The 18,861-nt window shown below is 42.2% G+C and overlaps 1 pseudogene; it reads left to right on the top strand.

Moving 5' to 3' along the window:
* The window catches only part of LOC115121370 (pecanex-like protein 2), a 21,850-nt pseudogene extending 10,930 nt beyond the window's left edge, over positions 1-10,920 (top strand).
* Positions 10,921-18,861: the final 7,941 nt, after the last annotated feature.

Consider the following 18,861-nt stretch of genomic DNA (forward strand, 5'->3'; position numbering starts at 1 on the left):
AAGAAATATCACTTTGTCAGTCACTATGCATGACCTTTGCTAGGGAAGATTGTGTGTTGTATATACAGTATTAGCTAGTATTGGTGCATTTGTCTCCCCTGCCTCCCTCTCCCTCCATGTCACCCCTTTGCTTTGCTCCGCTGTGTCCCGTCTGTGCGCTTGAGTTGCTCAGGTCTCTGTGTCTCGCTCCAGCTGTGATGTCTTGTTGATGACAGTTGCTCCGCGCCTCCTTCTGCAATCCCAGCTTCCAGTTCGTCACTCTCATCTTCACTCGTCTTCTTCGAGTTTGACTGCAGCAGAGCCTCTGAAACCTTTCTGCTGGACTTTTTTATTATGTCCATTGTCTTCCACAAGGTCAGTCTGTGACGTGACCAGAGACTGGTACACACTCTCCCAATAAAGACCTCTGAATACCATAAAATAGGGAAATTAATGCAACTCACTATGGCTGCGGTTCCCAAACTTCCTACAATTGATTAAAAAAATGTACAGTAGTATTATTCGGGGTCTGTGAAGCAGAGGACACAGCTGCTCTGTATGTAGAGTGGCCTTTCTTTTGATTATCTTGGATTTATTTTTAGGATCTAAAAAAGAACTGTCTTTGTTGTCTGTCAGTGACTCACAGCAGGTATTTGTTCCTCTACAACTCAGCGATCTGCTTCACAAGCTCAACTTCATCATGGTTTACATCGCACCTTCCACGCGTTCGCTCAGCCCTTCGCTGTGCCTCCTATCCTTTGGTTTTGACGTGTGTATGAACTACACATGCTTCCACATGTTTTGACGTTGCTCTGACTGAAACTGTGACAGCGAATTTGACAGCAGGTATGTGAGTATGGTAAACCTGTTGGTTGTACCTTGGTTGTGGGGGTTCTCCTTCATGATGCAGCTCAGACTCAGCTATGTTGCTGCTGCAGACGTTCATCACAACTCTGTTCTACTCCCCTCTCAGCCCCTTCCTGGGCAGTGCCATCTTCATCACCTCCTACCCGCGGCCCGTCAAGTTCTGGGAGAGGAACTACAAGTGATGACCTTTCATCGCCCACAGCATGAGATAAAGCACAATTAAGCCCTTTAAAACATTTACCTTAAAGGGATACTGCAAGATTATCTACTTCCCCAGAGTCCGATGAACCTGTGGATACCATTTTAATGTTTGTGCATGCAGTATGAAGGAAGTTAAAGGTAGTTTCGCTAGAAAATGCTAACTAGTGTTAGAGCAATGACTGAAAGCCTACAGGTACTGTAGAATATGAGTTCATCTGACACTGGGTAAGTAGAAAAACGGCTTATTGTCTGAATCTGGCAATATGCCCTTAAACGACCACAGTGTGTCGATGGCCCCCCATCTATCCAGCCTCAGAGATGGGACAAGATGAGGGACGTCCAAATCAGTTTGAGTCTATGACCAAACCATTGAGTGAGGTCACTGTCAATAATCAATTGTTAGTCTGTTTATAATCTACTCAGAAAATATGCAAGTGGCCTCCTAGAGCCCCTGTTGACATCCATATAAGGACATTTCCGTGTCAGAGATGATGTCATACACTCAGCTATCAGCGAAGTGGTCTCGGCGTAGACACATAGTCTAGCACCTCTACTCCAGTCACTGAGTTATTGTTGAGGATTTATATAACTATTTTAACTATAACTAACACAGGTCCTAAGAAGAAACCAGAATTCACTCTGTTGTATGTTAGACTTGTTTGTTGTATGTAAATTAATGTACTGTCTCCCTAATCTTGGTTTGGTACCATTTTGCAGCACCAAACGTATTGACAACGCCAATAGCAGACTGGTATCTCAGGTTGATAAAGAGACAGGTAAATTATTACATTTATTTAATAAACATGATCATGTTATCCTCCCTAATTAACATTAACCGGAGAAGCTGATTTCGAATTTCTCAACTCGACAATGATCTTCTCATGGTTAAAACATGTTGTTTTGTTGGTCATGTCAATCAGTGTATTTTACATAAACTTGTATTCCTCCAGGATGTGACAACAACCTGAACTCCATCTTCTATGAGTATCTGACACGCTCTCTGCAGCACTCTCTGTGTGGTGACCTGATGCTGGGCCGTTGGGGGAACTACAGCTCTGGAGACTGCTTCATCCTGGCCTCTGACTACCTCAACGCCTTCGTTCACCTCATCGAGATTGGCAACGGCCTGGTCACTTTCCAGCACCGAGGCTTGGAGTTCAGAGGTCAGATACTGACTAATACACAATGAGGAGCACTATACCACACCCAGAGCCATATACACCTACACTGCCTTCGGAAAGTATTCAGACCCCTTGAGTGTTACACATTTTGTTACAAAATGGATTCAATTTTTTTAAATCCTCAGCAATCTACACATAGTACCCCATAATGACGAAGTGCAAACAGGTTTTTCAAAATTTTTGCAAATGTATAATTTATTATTTACATAAGTATTCAGACCCTTTGCTATGAGCTCAGGTACATCCTGTTTCCATTGATCATCCTTGAGATGTTTCTACAACTTGATTGGAGTCCACCTGTGGTAAATTAAATTGATTGGACATGATTTAGAAAGGCACACACCTGTCTGTATAAGGTCCCACAGTTGACAGTGCATGTCAGAGCATAAACTAAGCCATGCGGTCAAAGGAATTGTCCATAGAGCTCCAAGACAGGATTGTGCTGACAACAGATCTGGGGAAGGGTACCAAGACTTTGGAACCACCAAGACTTTTCCTAGAGCTGGCTGCCCGGGCCAAACTGAGCAATCGGGGAGGGCCTTGGTCAGGGAGGTGACCAAGAACCCGATGGTCATTCTGATATAGCTCTAGAGTTCCTCTGTGGAGATGGGAGATGGGTTCCTCTGTGGAGATGGGAGAACCTTCCAGAAGGACAACCATCTCTGCATCACTCCACCAATCAGGCCTTTATGGTAGAGTGGCCAGAAGGCAAATGACAGCTTGCTTTGAGTTTGCCAAAAGGCACCTAAAGTTTGGAGTTTGCCAAAATGCACCTCTTTGGCCTGAATGCTAAGCATCAAGTCTGGAGGGAAACTAGCACCATCCCTATTGTGTAGCATGGTGGTAGCGACATCATGCTGTGGGGATGTTTTTTAGCTGCAAGGACTGGGAGACTCTTCAGGATCGAGGGAATGATGAACGGAGCAATGTACAACAACCATAAGCACACAACCAAGACAATAAAGGAGTGGTTTTAGGACAAGTCTCTGAATGCCCTTGAGTGGCCCAGCCAGAGCTCGAACATCTGTGGAGTGACCTGAAAATAGCTGTGCAGCAACGCTCCCACCTGACAGCGCTTGAGAGGATCTGGATAGAAGAATGGGAGAAACCAATTACAGGTGTGCCAAGCTTGTAGCATTGTACCCAAGAAAACTTGAGGTTGTAATCGCTGCCGGGTTTTATTACCCTCCAGGGATGTTGTGTTATATATGGGGTTGTATTACCCTCCAGACAGGTTGTGTTGTGTTATATATGTGGTTTTATTACCCTCCAGGGATGTTGTGTTATATATGGGGTTTACTACCCTCCAGGGATGTTGTGTTGTGTTATATATGGGGTTTTATTACCCTCCATGGATGTTGTGTTATAAATGGGGTTTTGTTACCCTCCAGGGATGTTGTGTTGTGTTATATATGGGGTTTTATTACCCTCCAGGGATGTTTTGTTACATATGTGGTTTTATTACCCTCCAGGGATATTGTGTTATATATGGGGTTGTATTACCCTCCAGGGATCTTGTGTTATATATGGGGTTTTATTACCCTCCAGGGATGTTGTGTTATATATGGGGTTTTACTACCCTCCAGGGATGTTGTGTTATATATGTGGTTTTATTACCCTCCAGGGATGTTGTGTTATATATGGGGTTGTATTACCCTCCAGGGATCTTGTGTTATATATGGGGTTTTATTACCCTCCAGAGATGTTGTGTTGTGTTATATATGGGGTTTTATTACCCTCCAGACAGGTTGTGTTATATATGGGGTTTTATTACCCTCCAGGGATGTTGTGTTATATATGGGGTTTTATTACCCTCCAGACAGGTTGTGTTATATATGGGGTTTTATTACCCTCCAGGGATGTTGTGTTATATATGGGGTTTTATTACCCTCCAGAGATGTTGTGTTGTGTTATATATGGGGTTTTATTACCCTCCAGACAGGTTGTGTTATATATGGGGTTTTATTACCCTCCAGACAGGTTGTGTTATTTATGGGGTTTTATTACCCTCCAGACAGGTTGTGTTATATATGGGGTTTTATTACCCTCCAGACAGGTTGTGTTATATATGGGGTTTTATTACCCTCCAGGGATGTTGTGTTATATATGGGGTTTTATTACCCTCCAGACAGGTTGTGTTGTGTTATATATGGGGTTTTATTACCCTCCAGGGATGTTGTGTTATATATGGGATTGTATTACCCTCCAGGGATGTTGTGTTGTGTTATATATGTTTTTTTACCCTCCAGGGATGTTGTGTTATATGGGGTTTTATTACCTTCCAGGGATGTTGTGTTATATATGGGGTTTTACTACCCTCCAGGGATGTTGTGTTATATATGGGGTGTTATTACCCTCCAGGGGTGTTGTGTTATATATGGGGTTTTATTACCCTCCAGGGATGTTGTGTTATATATGGGGTTTTATTACCCTCCAGGGATGTTGTGTTATATATGGGGTTTTATTACCCTCCAGAGATGTTGTGTTGGGTTATATATGGGGTTTTATTACCCTCCAGGGATGTTGTGTTATATATGGGGTTTTATTACCCTCCAGGGGTGTTGTGTTATATATGGGGTTTACTACCCTCCAGGGATGTTGTGTTATACATGGGGTTTACTACCCTCCAGGGATGTTGTGTTGTGTTATATATGGGGTTTACTACCCTCCAGGGGTGTTGTGTTATATATGGGGTTTTATTACCCTCCAGGGGTGTTGTGTTATATATGGGGTTTACTACCCTCCAGGGATGTTGTGTTATATATGGGGTTTTATTACCCTCCAGACAGGTTGTGTTGTGTTATATATGGGGTTTACTACCCTCCAGGGATGTTGTGTTATATATGGGGTTTTATTACCCTCCAGGGGTGTTGTGTTATATATGGGGTTTTATTACCCTCCAGGGGTGTTGTGTTATATATGGGGTTTACTACCCTCCAGGGATGTTGTGTTATATATGGGGTTTTATTACCCTCCAGACAGGTTGTGTTGTGTTATATATGGGGTTTACTACCCTCCAGGGATGTTGTGTTATATATGGGGTTTTATTACCCTCCAGGGGTGTTGTGTTATATATGGGGTTTTATTACCCTCCAGGGGTGTTGTGTTATATATGGGGTCTTTTTACCCTCCAGACAGGTTGTGTTGTGTTATATATGGGGTTTTATTACCCTCCAGGGATGTTGTGTTATATATGGGGTGTTATTACCCTCCAGGGATGTTGTGTTATATATGGGGTTTTATTACCCTCCAGGGATGTTGTGTTGTGTTATATATGGGGTGTTATTACCCTCCAGAGATGTTGTGTTATATATGGGGTGGTATTACCCTCCAGGGATGTTGTGTTATATATGGGGTTTTATTACCCTCCAGGGATGTTGTGTTATATATGGGGTTTTATTACCCTCCAGGGATGTTGTGTTATATATGGGGTTTTATTACCCTCCAGGGATGTTGTGTTATATATGGGGTTTTATTACCCTCCAGGGATGTTGTGTTATATATGGGGTTTTATTACCCTCCAGGGATGTTGTGTTATATATGGGGTTTTATTACCCTCCAGGGGTGTTGTGTTATATATGGGGTTTTATTACCCTCCAGGGATGTTGTGTTATATATGGGGTTTTATTACCCTCCAGGGATGTTGTGTTATATATGGGGTTTTATTACCCTCCAGGGATGTTGTGTTATATATGGGGTTTTGTTACCCTCCAGGGATGTTGTGTTATATATGGGGTTTTATTACCCTCCAGGGATGTTGTGTTGTGTTATATATGGGGTGTTATTACCCTCCAGGGATGTTGTGTTATATATGGGGTGTTATTACCCTCCAGGGGTGTTGTGTTATATTATGGGGTTTTATTACCCTCCAGGGATGTTGTGTTGTGTTATATATGGGGTGTTATTACCCTCCAGGGATGTTGTGTTATATATGGGGTGTTATTACCCTCCAGGGGTGTTGTGTTATATTATGGGGTTTTATTACCCTCCAGGGATGTTGTGTTGTGTTATATAAGTCGCTCTGGATAAGAGCGTCTGCTAAATGACTTAAATGTAAATGTAAATGTTTTATTACCCTCTAGGAATGAAATAACACATCAATCCACAGAGCTGTAGTTTCATTGATATTCCATAAGGGGGCAGCTATGGCTCTCTGTTGTATCACAGTGATACGTGATGTGAGTCTCCAAATTCTACCCCTCTGTTGCTGTAATGTGTTAAAAAGCTTGACAATGCTCCCTTTCTCTGTGTCTCTAATTCAGTTTGGAGTCGTTCTTGTATGGGTTCAACACTCTGTTCAAAGGAGACTTCCGTATCGCTACTACAGATGAGTGGGTGTTCACAGACATCTGCCGCAGAAAGTGGTGGTCCCAGGCGTGAGGATGAGTCTCAAGCTCCATCAGGTATTCACAATATTCCTCCTTGAAGACAATAGCATTTTCTCACTTTCTCCCTTATTGAAGTAGAATATGTAGGTAACTGTACATTTAACCGTGCGCTCTTCCTGTGCTTTCTCAATGGACTGCATGTGTACCTTGGTGTACAGTGGAGCTGCAAATATAAGCCAGGTGGCAATCAAAGGCACATTGTGGATAAGTGCACTTCACTTGACTTTTAAAAGGTAATTTACCCTTGAGCTGCTTTTATTATGAATACGATTCCCACAAATATCTGGAAAAATTGCCTTTAGAAGGTGCAATTCACTGTAAACCACATGAGGCTAGTGAGGGGTGGACTGATTATATTTATGGCTGTAATGGAATGAATGGAGCACATGGAAACTGTGTTTGATACTGTTCAATTGATGCCATTCCAGACATTATTCTATTCCGGTCCTCTCATTATTAAGGCTGCACCTGTGCTGTAAACGCTGCGGATATAGGCTCAAGCATAAATGACGTTTTAAAGGTCAATCATTTGTCGACAGTGCTCCGACACAGTGAATCCTGTCCTTAAAGTGGTTCAGTTAATCCCTGTTGTAAAGCTTTTACTCAGGCTGATATATTTACTGCTCTTGTTCCTTGGTTGCTCTCAGGACCACTTTACATGTCTGGAGGAGACAGAGGAGCCAGCCATCTTGTACAAGGCCATTAGTAACTACAAGATCAGTCTGGTGATCTGCCATGAGAGTGACCCAGCCTGGAGGAAGGCAGTTTTGTCCAGCCGGCACACACTTCTCACACTGAGACACATGGTGGACGACGGCACGGACGAGTACAAGATCATCATGCTCTACAAACACCACCTCAGCTTCAAGGTCATCAAGGTGTGTGTGAGATGACTGATGTAGGGTGATGTTGCCCCTAGACACTGATCTTGGGTCAGTTTTGCATTTACCCCCACCAATGTTTAAGGTTAGGATTGGGGAAGGGGAACCTGATCCTAGACCTGTACAGTTGTGCTGAATACATGCTGAATTCCAAGCCCCTACTCCATAGCCACTTCTGTAGATCTGAGAGGATTGGATAAATATGGCGTTATTACATCTATCCGGAAGTTATTACCATATTTCTTACATCTATCCAGAAGTTATTACCATATTTCTTGCATCTATCCAGTCATCTCAGATCTACAGAAGGGGCTATGTTACTATAGGTCAAACAGGAATTATTCAGCATTGTTGTCTGTTCAAGCTGTCTGGAACATGAGATGAAGTTACTCTGATCAACTCTACATATTGATACGAGTTTAGCGTGTGGGGTGGATGTGTTGTTGGTTTGATTAATACATAAAGAAACTTGATCCAAATGGTTCTGCCATATCCAGTTGATTAAAATGGTGATTTAATCAGAGTAAAGAAATGTGGAGTTGGACGGTGTGTAATGTGTATTCAGATGTCAGTAATACTACCCTCTTCATTCTCTTCTGTCTTCTAGATCAATAAGGAGTGTGTAAGGGGCCTGTGGGCCGGCCAGCAGCAGGAGCTGGTGTTCTTACGCAACCGCAACCCAGAGCGCGGCAGCATCCAGAACTCCAAGCAGGCCCTCCGAAACATGATCAACTCGTCGTGCGACCAGCCGCTGGGCTACCCCATGTACGTGTCCCCCCTCACCACCTCCTACATGGGCACCCACAAGCAGCTGAGGAGCATCTGGGGCGGCCCTATCAGCCTGGACGGCATCAAGACCTGGCTCTTGTCCAAGTGGCTGCGGTGAGTTCTGGCTGCTGGAGGCAGACCAACGGGGAACAGAGGGTCTGCTTTATCAGTCAGTCTGCCTGTGTTCTGCTCCCCTATGGATGGAATCCAATCAGGGCCTTTCCTGCTGTGACAGCACCACTCTTCCCAAACCATATAGGGCTAAAGTGCTGCGACATGTTCAGCTGCATCCAGCACATTTGAATAACTGCCATCTACTGTTAGGCTTATGGGCCTTTTTATGTTTAGTGTGAGGCGTGGCCTGCACTGTAAACCACTTATAGGGACATGTTTTCATTTGAGATCAGATTTAGATTTTTTATCCAGATTCATTGCCCTTCAGTTCTAGTTAAATGTTTTAACTCCATTTTAATAAAGCTGTCAATGTGTTTATAAAGGTAACATAGGCCTACTGGGTGTTTGTGTTGTAGGGTGCGGAAGGATAACCTGACCAGCTGTAACAGTGGTGTGAACATGGAGGATGTGGACTGTGCAGGGGGCTCCTCTTCTCTGAGCCACAACCCAAACTCCATCACCTCCCAGAGCCTGAGTCTGTACCAGGCCAGGCCCAACAGGACCTCTCAGGCCAATAGGCAGCACACTGCAGGTTTGGTCCTCTACAGGAGAGGCACACATGATACATTTAAAGGAATAGTTCACCCAAGTTACAACATTAAATTGGTTTCCTTACCAGGAAAGCATTACACGTCTAAGTAGAGCCTTGCGCAGCTATGTTCATGGTTCTGCCATGTTGGTTCTGACAGCTATGTTCACGGTTCTGTCATGTTAGTTCTGACAGCTATGTTCATGGTTCTGCCATGTTGGTTCTGCCAGCTATGTTCACGGTTCTGTCATGTTAGTTCTGACAGCTATGTTCATGGTTCTCCCATGTTGGTTCTGACAGCTATGTTCACGGTTCTGTCATGTTGGTTCTGACAGCTATGTTCATGGTTCTCCCATGTTGGTTCTGACAGCTATGTTCACGGTTCTGTCATGTTAGGTTCTGACAGACTGGGTCATTTTATCTGTATGTGCATCCATCCAGGGAGGAGAGAGTACCGGAGCCGCTCAGTGCAACCCCAGAGCCAGCGGCCTCCAGTCACCTGCCCATCCTGAACAGCAAGCAGGTGTCAGCTTCGGCCAATGGCCTGGTGCAGCGCCTCTCCAACAGCCAGCTATCCTGCAACACCTCCATCGCCTCTGTCTTCTCTCAGGTTCCACGACTCTCCACGGCCGGGGGCCAGCTGAGCTCCCAGCTCCAGGCTGCAGCCCACCACCGCTCAAGCCAGGTGTCCTGCTCCAGCTCCACCCTTAGTCTGCTGTTCGGCAAGAGGAGCTTCTCCAGCGGCCTTGTCATCTCTGGCCTGTCGGCAGCCGAGGGGGGCAACACCACGGACACGCAGTCGTCCAGCAGCGTCAACATCACCATGGGTGGACCCTCCTGCCGGTCCACCAGCAGAGCCACACAGGTAAAAGCCAGAGCTCCTGCCCCAGAATATATTTAGTAGCATTTTTTAAGCTTAATTCTTGAAATTATATTACCATTTAATAATGTTTTGGTTATCTATGTAGGCATTTAATGTCAACAGTTGAGGACAACCTCTACAAAAATTTGCTTTTTAGCTGGTATAATGTATCAGATTGTATTAATACATTATTTTCAATGTTTTTCCAGTGGACATCAGAGCCCTACGAGAGTGTAGATGCAACCTACTCCAACACTCCCAATGGCGTGAAAGACAACACACCGTCAAAAGATAAAGGCTGCACACAGGGCGCGGATAAGAGCCAGGAGGACACAACAGCCTCTGCAACCCATAAACTTCCAGAGCAAATGACTATCTGAGAGCACCAACACATGCCTCACTCCGCAGCATGTTTAGCCCCAGTGTTCTGAATGTAAACAACAATGTCCTTTGCTCCAGTGACAAAAGAAATAATTTTTATGAAAAACACATTGTTCATTATCCTACGCCAGGGAGGGTTGTCCAAACGGTTATGAATTATGTGTTAATAGTGTTCTAAAATCTCCAACACAACAGATTAATTACATGTGGTGGAAAAAGTACCCGACTGCCATACTTGAGTAAAAGTAAAGATACCTTTAATAGAAAATTACTCAAGAAAAAGTGAAGGTCACCCAGTAAAATACTATTTGAGTAAAAGTCTAAAAGTATTTGATTTTAAATATACTTGATTTTAAATATACTTAAGTATTGAAAGTAAAAATAATGTCAAATTCCTTATATTAGGCAAAGCAGACAGCACAATTTTCTTTTTTTTACGGATAGTCGGGCACACTCCAACACTGGAGTGAAGCATTTGGATTTAGTGAATCCGCCAGATCAGAGACAATACAGATGACCAGGGATGTTCTCTTGACAAGTGTGTGAATTGTACCATTTTCCTGCCCTGTTAAGCATTCAATATGTAACGAGTACTTTTGGGTGTCTGGGAAAATGTATGGAGTAAAAAGTACATTATTTTATTTAGGAATATAGTGAAGTAAAAGTTGTCAAAAATATAAATAGTAAAGTACAGATACCCCAAAAACTCCTTAAGAAGTATTCTAAATATTTTTTACTTAAGTACCTTACACCACTGTTAAACACATTCAAAGATTGAGTCATGTTCACGGTGTCGTTGGATCACTGGATTCATTCCACACTGTGGAGTGTGGACAAGAATCACTTCTGCTATTTGCACCACAAACAGATCACTTCAAGGATATCTGGTGCATGAGATATGGACTGATGTTCATTTCACAACACACCCAGCATACCAACAAAACAAATTCCAACAAATAGGTGCTTGAAACAACGTTTGTAGGGTTAATAAATTGGAGAATGTTTGGTAATTTTCTAAAGGTTGCACCTCTGGAGTAGAGATGGAAGAATGCAGACTTTGGGAAAGTAAAACACATAGGCCTTTTCTCAATTGGCAAAAGTACCTCCTCTCCTCGATTCCTCTGTCCTCTCCTCCATGACACGGAACCATATTTGGTCACCATATGTAGGAGTGTCAATTTTGGTAATAGGTGAAAAGGAGTTTCCTCCTCTCCTTGATTGCCTACTCCAGCAGAGGATGCTCAGGTGTATCCTATCGTGGGAAAGTTTTTAAATCAGCCACACACCCTTAGAAACAGCTGTTGTTTTCTCAAAGGAGAAAAGCATGAACACATTTTTAAATCTGGTGGGAGGAGCTATAGAAGGACGGGCTCATTGTAATGGCTGGAATAGAATAAATGGAACGGAGTCAAACGTGGTGTTTGACTAAATGAAACGTGGTGTTTGACACCGTTCAATCTATTCCATTCCAGCCATTACAATGAGCCCGTCCTCCTACAGCTCCTCCCACCAGCCTTCTCTGTTATATATAGAATGTCTAGCACAACTAGCTTCATTTGTTTTTGCCGCATTATTGAACTGGATGGCCGTCTGCGCTCTTTAAAGGCCCTTTATATCAAATAGTGTCTGTTATAGGTGTGTAGGTTACAGAATAAGAATACTAATAATAAGAATCCTAAACTGAAGCTTAAATTAAAAAAATAAGAGCTGATTTATTGGGACATCATAATGAAAGAACAAAACACAAACCTTTTCGGCATCAAGCCATTGGCTTAGATTCAATCAGGACCGCAGAAGATTCATATTATAGCCCAATTGACATTTAAATGTAATTTCCAATTGAGTAGACATTTCCAATTGAGTTGACAAGCGAGCAGTGTGTCAAGAAGCAATGCATCTTGGCAGGATCGTGTTTTGGAAGACACATGACTCTCGACCTTCACCTCTCCCGAGTCCGTACAGTAGTTGCAGCGATGGGACAAGACTGTAACTACCAATTTGAGGAAAAGGGGTAAAAAAATACCAACTTTTTTTTGTATCTAGGACATCAGTGTAAATGGTAGACACCAGCTTCTAGTTCAGGTTAACTGTGTGTGTCACATGATCTAGTTAGAATATACAGATAATCTATTCATTTAGATTATGTTTATTTACTCTAGTTCTGGCAGTGTTGATGCTTTCGGAGTTGAGGACAGGGAGGCATAAGCCTAAAAAACCCACCCCTCATTCTTCCCAAATTGCCCACGGTCTGTCGATGGCGTAGTTGGGTTTTTGGTGTTGTGTCTTCACGGCTACCACTGTGAGCGGCCTTCATTGGGTTCAGCTGTCAGTCTCACAACGCCTTACTCGAGTGTGTGTATGGGCACAGTCGGGTACCCCCTGGGTAGTCATTAGCAGGCCTGCCCTCCCTCACCAAACTAACAAGTCTGGGAGCATCGCATTAAAACAACACCTGCATCCAACCTGGAAGCCAGCCGCACCAATGTGTCGGAGGCTATACCGTGCACCTGGCAACCTTGGTTAGCGCGCACTGCGCCCGGCCCGCCACAGGAGTCGCTGGTGCGCGATGAGACAAGGACATCCCTACCGACCAAGCCCTCCCTAACCCGGACGACGCTAGGCCAATTGTGCGTCGCCCCACGGACCTCCCGGTCGCGGCCGGTTATGACAGAGCCTGGGCACGAACACAGGGACTCTGATGGCACAGCTGGCGCTGCAGTACAGCGCCCTTAACCACTGCGCCACCCGGGAGGCCCGATCTTGCAACCTTTTGATTACTAGTCTCACCACTAGGCTACCTGCCGCCCCTTAAATTGCCTCATGAGAAGTCCCAGATTTCCCTACTCTTCTTTCTGCCCTCTCAGGACCAGTGAGCATGCTCCCTGGCCATCTAGAACACATGTTAGTGCAGACACAGAGGGGGGCGATTTTCTAACATGTTATCAGTTTTACAAGGGGCTAGTGATCGAGTTACTGGGCAAACGGGCCAGACAATAAGCATTTTCAGGGGGAAATGGTAATCGCAGGGGGTGTTGTTTTCGTGGTAATAGGTGAGCAGATGGCCATCTGAGTAACAACAACAAGTCTCTTGATGTTTCCTAGTAATACTATACCTCCCTTCCTCCTTGTCCAACCTGACCTCAGGGCATTTTGTATAATTTGGGATGTTTTTTTGTATCCCTCCATTTAGTATGATATGTTACATAATGTTACCAATGGAATAGCAGTCTTACAATATCATACGAATTTGAGGACGTTTAGTAACGTACATCTTGTGATGTACAGTATGATACATCTTGCTCTGATGCCTCTCTAGGAGCATTCGCGTGCCCCATAGAGGTATCCAAAGGATCCCACCAATGTAGTGGAATGCAATCTTGCGATCCAGAGATGAGAACTCCACCATCTACAGCAAAAGCCCAGGCTCCTGAATGGAATGAAACATAAAAAAAAAAGAGAGTCAAGTAAAGCAAAAAAGCAAAAAGAGAGGCAAGGAATGGAAGAAACAAGGACGGAGGAGGCAAGGATTTGATATCTAGTTCAGACACTCACAAGATACCAACAGGGCTCAAATATACTCCAGGGTTAATTCCTGCTCATTAGTGCCATCTAGTAGAATGTATCAGGCTACAACACCGATGAAAGGGGAAACCCAGATGGGTCACATGGGGTGAAAACCAGAAGCTTCCGGTTGGTACTTCCACTCACCACCATATATGGTGATGAGAGGATGTCTAGTTGCAGACATAGATGGAGCAAGATGAAACAGACACTCATATACGAAACATCCAATCTCAATACATTTTTCGGTTCCCTAAACTAAAATCTGTTACTTCTACAAAGTTGTGTCTACCTGACCCTTTGCCAAATGTTCTAAACATTGTGTTGTTTAGGAGTGCAAGACATTAGGCCAGGGGTTTGCAAACGTTTTTCCACCCGTGACCACATTTTGAAAAAAATGATTGATGTAATCAACAGCCAATGTTGGGCTATGACAGTCTATTACAAATCAGTCTGACAGTACTTTTGACAGTTTGTCAATCTGAAGACCGTATGGTTTGAACTGACTGAAATGCATCAGAAAGGTATTGGGAATTTCAGAAGATTAGCATCCAATAACTGTGCATTATCTTCTGTGAAGGAAAGAACACCATTATTGCTTTCAATGATGATATTCATTTCCCCCCTGTCTGATTTGATGCCTAGTCCTGTACACTCTGTTCTAACGAGTCCCGAGAGTCTTGACTTTCAGGAACAGGGTCATAATAGCTTATAACTCCAACCTTTCAAAAGTTAGACACATTTGTTGGAAGAAAACAGCTGTTTGTCACAGCCGCATTTAGCGGATATCGGAGGTTACTTACATAACCACGGTTTTATGACCCATTTTCATTTTCTCCAGAGTTTCACTCGCGACCCCATTTTTGGGAAACGCTGCAGATGTGGTTCCCAAACGGAAATATGCAAAAACCTGTGAATAGGAACTCGCTAGCTTGTGCTTGGCTCTGCCCACCTCCTTGTTTGTTCTGCACACCACAGGAGGTTGGTGACATCTTAATTGGGGAGGACAGGATCTTGGTAATGGCTTGAGCTGAATAGGTGGAATGGTATCAAACACATGGTTTCTATGCGCTTGATGCCATTCCATTTGCTGCGTTCCAGCCATTATTATGAGCCGTCCTCCCCTCAGCAGCCTCCACTGCTGCACACTGTGCATCTTTGGCTCCCATCATAAACGACGCCGATGTGCTCATCCTCTTTTGACACAGGCGCATGCTCTTTAGACAACAGTTCACTGATAAAGTGGAGAAGGGTAAGGTTACATAATGAGAAACTGCTGATGCACAACCAAATTTCTAAATTGCACCTTGTGTATTCTACTATTTCTAACTATCAACAGTAAGTTGAGACCATGACGGAGCTCCTAAACAAATATATATATAAAAATGTAAAATTGGTCAGGGGCTCCCTAGCAGGCCTGGGGCCCTAAGTGGTCGCTTAGTGGCTCGGCAGACTCCTTTCACAGTTTTAGTGTTTATTGGATTGAAGAGAGAAAGGTAGATAGGAGGAGAGATAGTGCTAGAGCAGTGGGTCAGATTCAAACTCCTGCTCACAGCATTCACAGCACGTCACGGCTCAAATGATCACAGCACGTCACGGCCCAAATGATCACAGCACGTCACGGCCCAAATGATCACAGCACGTCACGGCCCAAATGATCACAGCACGTCACGGCCTAAATGATCACAGCACGTCACGGCCCAAATGATCACAGCACGTCACGCCCCGAATGATCACAGCACGTCACGGCCCAAATGATCACAGCACGTCACGGCCCAAATGATCACAGCACGTCACGCCCCAAATGATCACAGCACGTCACGGCCCAAATGATCACAGCACGTCACGCCCCGAATGATCACAGCACGTCACGGCCCAAATGATCACAGCACGTCACGGCCCAAATGATCACAGCACGTCACGGCCCAAATGATCACAGCACGTCACGGCCCAAATGATCACAGTACGTCACGGCCCAAATGATCACAGCACGTCACGCCCCGAATGATCACAGCACGTCACGGCCCAAATGATCACAGCACGTCACGGCCCAAATGATCACAGCTCAAATCCATGAAATTAAAATAGACAAAAAAATAAACACACAAAACAGATACATAGACAGTGAGACAGATATATTTAGTAAGTGTAGAATATGCCTACTTTACAGTACTTCTGGTACTGATTAGTCCACTAGCATGTCACACATACAGTAGGGTACTACTCAGTCCTAAGTGATACAATATACATTATATTAATGCTAGTGTACTACTCGGTCCTACTAAGTGATACATTATATTAATGCTAGTGTACTACTCGGTCCTACTAAGTCATACATTATATTAATGCTAGTGTACTACTCGGTCCTACTAAGTGATACATTATATTAATGCTAGTGTACTACTCGGTCCTACTAAGTGATACATTATATTAATGCTAGTGTACTACTCGGTCCTACTAAGTGATACATTATATTAATGCTAGTGTACTACTCGGTCCTACTAAGTGATACATTATATTAATGCTAGTGTACTACTCGGTCCTACTAAGTAATACATTATATTAATGCTAGTGTACTACTCGGTCCTACTAAGTAATACATTATATTAATGCTAGTGTACTATTCGGTCCTACTAAGTAATACATTATATTAATGCTAGTGTACTACTCGATCCTACTAAGTAATACATTATATTAATGCTAGTGTACTACTCGGTCCTACTAAGTAATACATTATATTAATGCTAGTGTACTACTCGGTCCTACTAAGTGATACATTATATTAATGCTAGTGTACTACTCGGTCCTACTAAGTAATACATTATATTAATGCTAGTGTACTACTCGGTCCTACTAAGTGATACATTATATTAATGCTAGTGTACTACTCGGTCCTACTAAGTGATACATTATATTAATGCTAGTGTACTACTCGGTCCTACTAAGTGATACATTATATTAATGCTAGTGTACTACTCGGTCCTACTAAGTAATACATTATATTAATGCTAGTGTACTACTCTGTCCTACTAAGTGAAAAATTATATTAATGCTAGTGTACTACTCGGTCCTACTAAGTAATACATTATATTAATGCTAGTGTACTACTCGGTCCTACTAAGTAATACATTATATTAACGCTAGTGTACTACTCGGTCCTACTAAGTAATACATTATATTAATGCTAGTGTACTACTCTGTCCTACTAAGTGATACATTATATTAATGCTAGTGTACTACTCGGTCCTACTAAGTAATACATTATATTAATGCTAGTGTACTACTCTGTCCTACTAAGTGATACATTATATTAATGCTAGTGTACTACTCGGTCCTACTAAGTAATACATTATATTAATGCTAGTGTACTACTCGGTCCTACTAAGTAATACATTATATTAACGCTAGTGTACTACTCGGTCCTACTAAGTGATACATTATATTAATGCTAGTGTACTACTCGGTCCTACTAAGTAATACATTATATTAATGCTAGTGTACTACTCTGTCCTACTAAGTGATACATTATATTAACGCTAGTGTACTACTCGGTCCTACTAAGTAATACATTATATTAACGCTAGTGTACTACTCGGTCCTACTAAGTAATACATTATATTAATGCTAGTGTACTACTCGGTCCTACTAAGTAATACATTATATTAATGCTAGTGTACTACTCGGTCCTACTAAGTGATACATTATATTAATGCTAGTGTACTACTCGGTCCTACTAAGTAATACATTATATTAACGCTAGTGTACTACTCTGTCCTACTAAGTGATACATTATATTAATGCTAGTGTACTACTCGGTCCTACTAAGTAATACATTATATTAATGCTAGTGTACTACTCGGTCCTACTAAGTAATACATTATATTAATGCTAGTGTACTACTCGGTCCTACTAAGTAATACATTATATTAATGCTAGTGTACTACTCGGTCCTACTAAGTAATACATTATATTAACGCTAGTGTACTACTCGGTCCTACTAAGTGATACATTATATTAATGCTAGTGTACTACTCGGTCCTACTAAGTAATACATTATATTAATGCTAGTGTACTACTCTGTCCTACTAAGTGATACATTATATTAATGCTAGTGTACTACTCGGTCCTACTAAGTAATACATTATATTAACGCTAGTGTACTACTCGGTCCTACTAAGTAATACATTATATTAATGCTAGTGTACTACTCGGTCCTACTAAGTAATACATTATATTAATGCTAGTGTACTACTCGGTCCTACTAAGTGATACATTATATTAACGCTAGTGTACTACTCGGTCCTACTAAGTAATACATTATATTAACGCTAGTGTACTACTCTGTCCTACTAAGTGATACATTATATTAATGCTAGTGTACTACTCTGTCCTACTAAGTGATACATTATATTAATGCTAGTGTACTACTCGGTCCTACTAAGTGATACAATATGGAGGGAAAACGTAGTACTAAATAACTCTTTTTGGGAAAAGTCTAAAAAGTGTTTATTGTAAGATGTTACATTTAGAATGTCTCTCTAGCAGCACTATTTAAATGACACAGCTATTCAAGGGAAGTTACAATAGATTGGACTTTGTTTCTTATGCAAGATGTTTGTAAACAAAGAAAAAGACAGAACATTACATCAATATGCTGACCACAGTTTCACAATTTCTAACAAAGGTGTTCCATATTTAAAAAAATAAGTTCAGCATTAATAAACACTGTATTGAGTAAAAAAAAAAAATTGAAATATAGAAATATAATTGATGAAATATAGACCAGTTAAAATAAATTAAACAGAAAATGTAAATTGGATTACAAACTTTACAATTTCAACATTACCTGATATACCACATACTCTTTCAAAATTATATTTTTCAATTCTATTTAGGGTGAGAGCACAGGTTCTCTGAAATATTACAAAATGTTGACCTTTGTTGACAACAATTCAAACATTATGTTCTTCTAATATGTATAACTTTAATGTTTAATCTCAAATGACAAATGGAAATGTCAAGGATTAGCTTGAAAATGAATTTTGAGGAGGAAAAGTGACATACATTTTCTGCATTTTTCACATGGCCC

This window comes from Oncorhynchus nerka, linkage group LG28, assembly GCF_034236695.1.
Source record: "Oncorhynchus nerka isolate Pitt River linkage group LG28, Oner_Uvic_2.0, whole genome shotgun sequence".
Lineage (NCBI taxonomy): Eukaryota > Metazoa > Chordata > Actinopteri > Salmoniformes > Salmonidae > Oncorhynchus > Oncorhynchus nerka.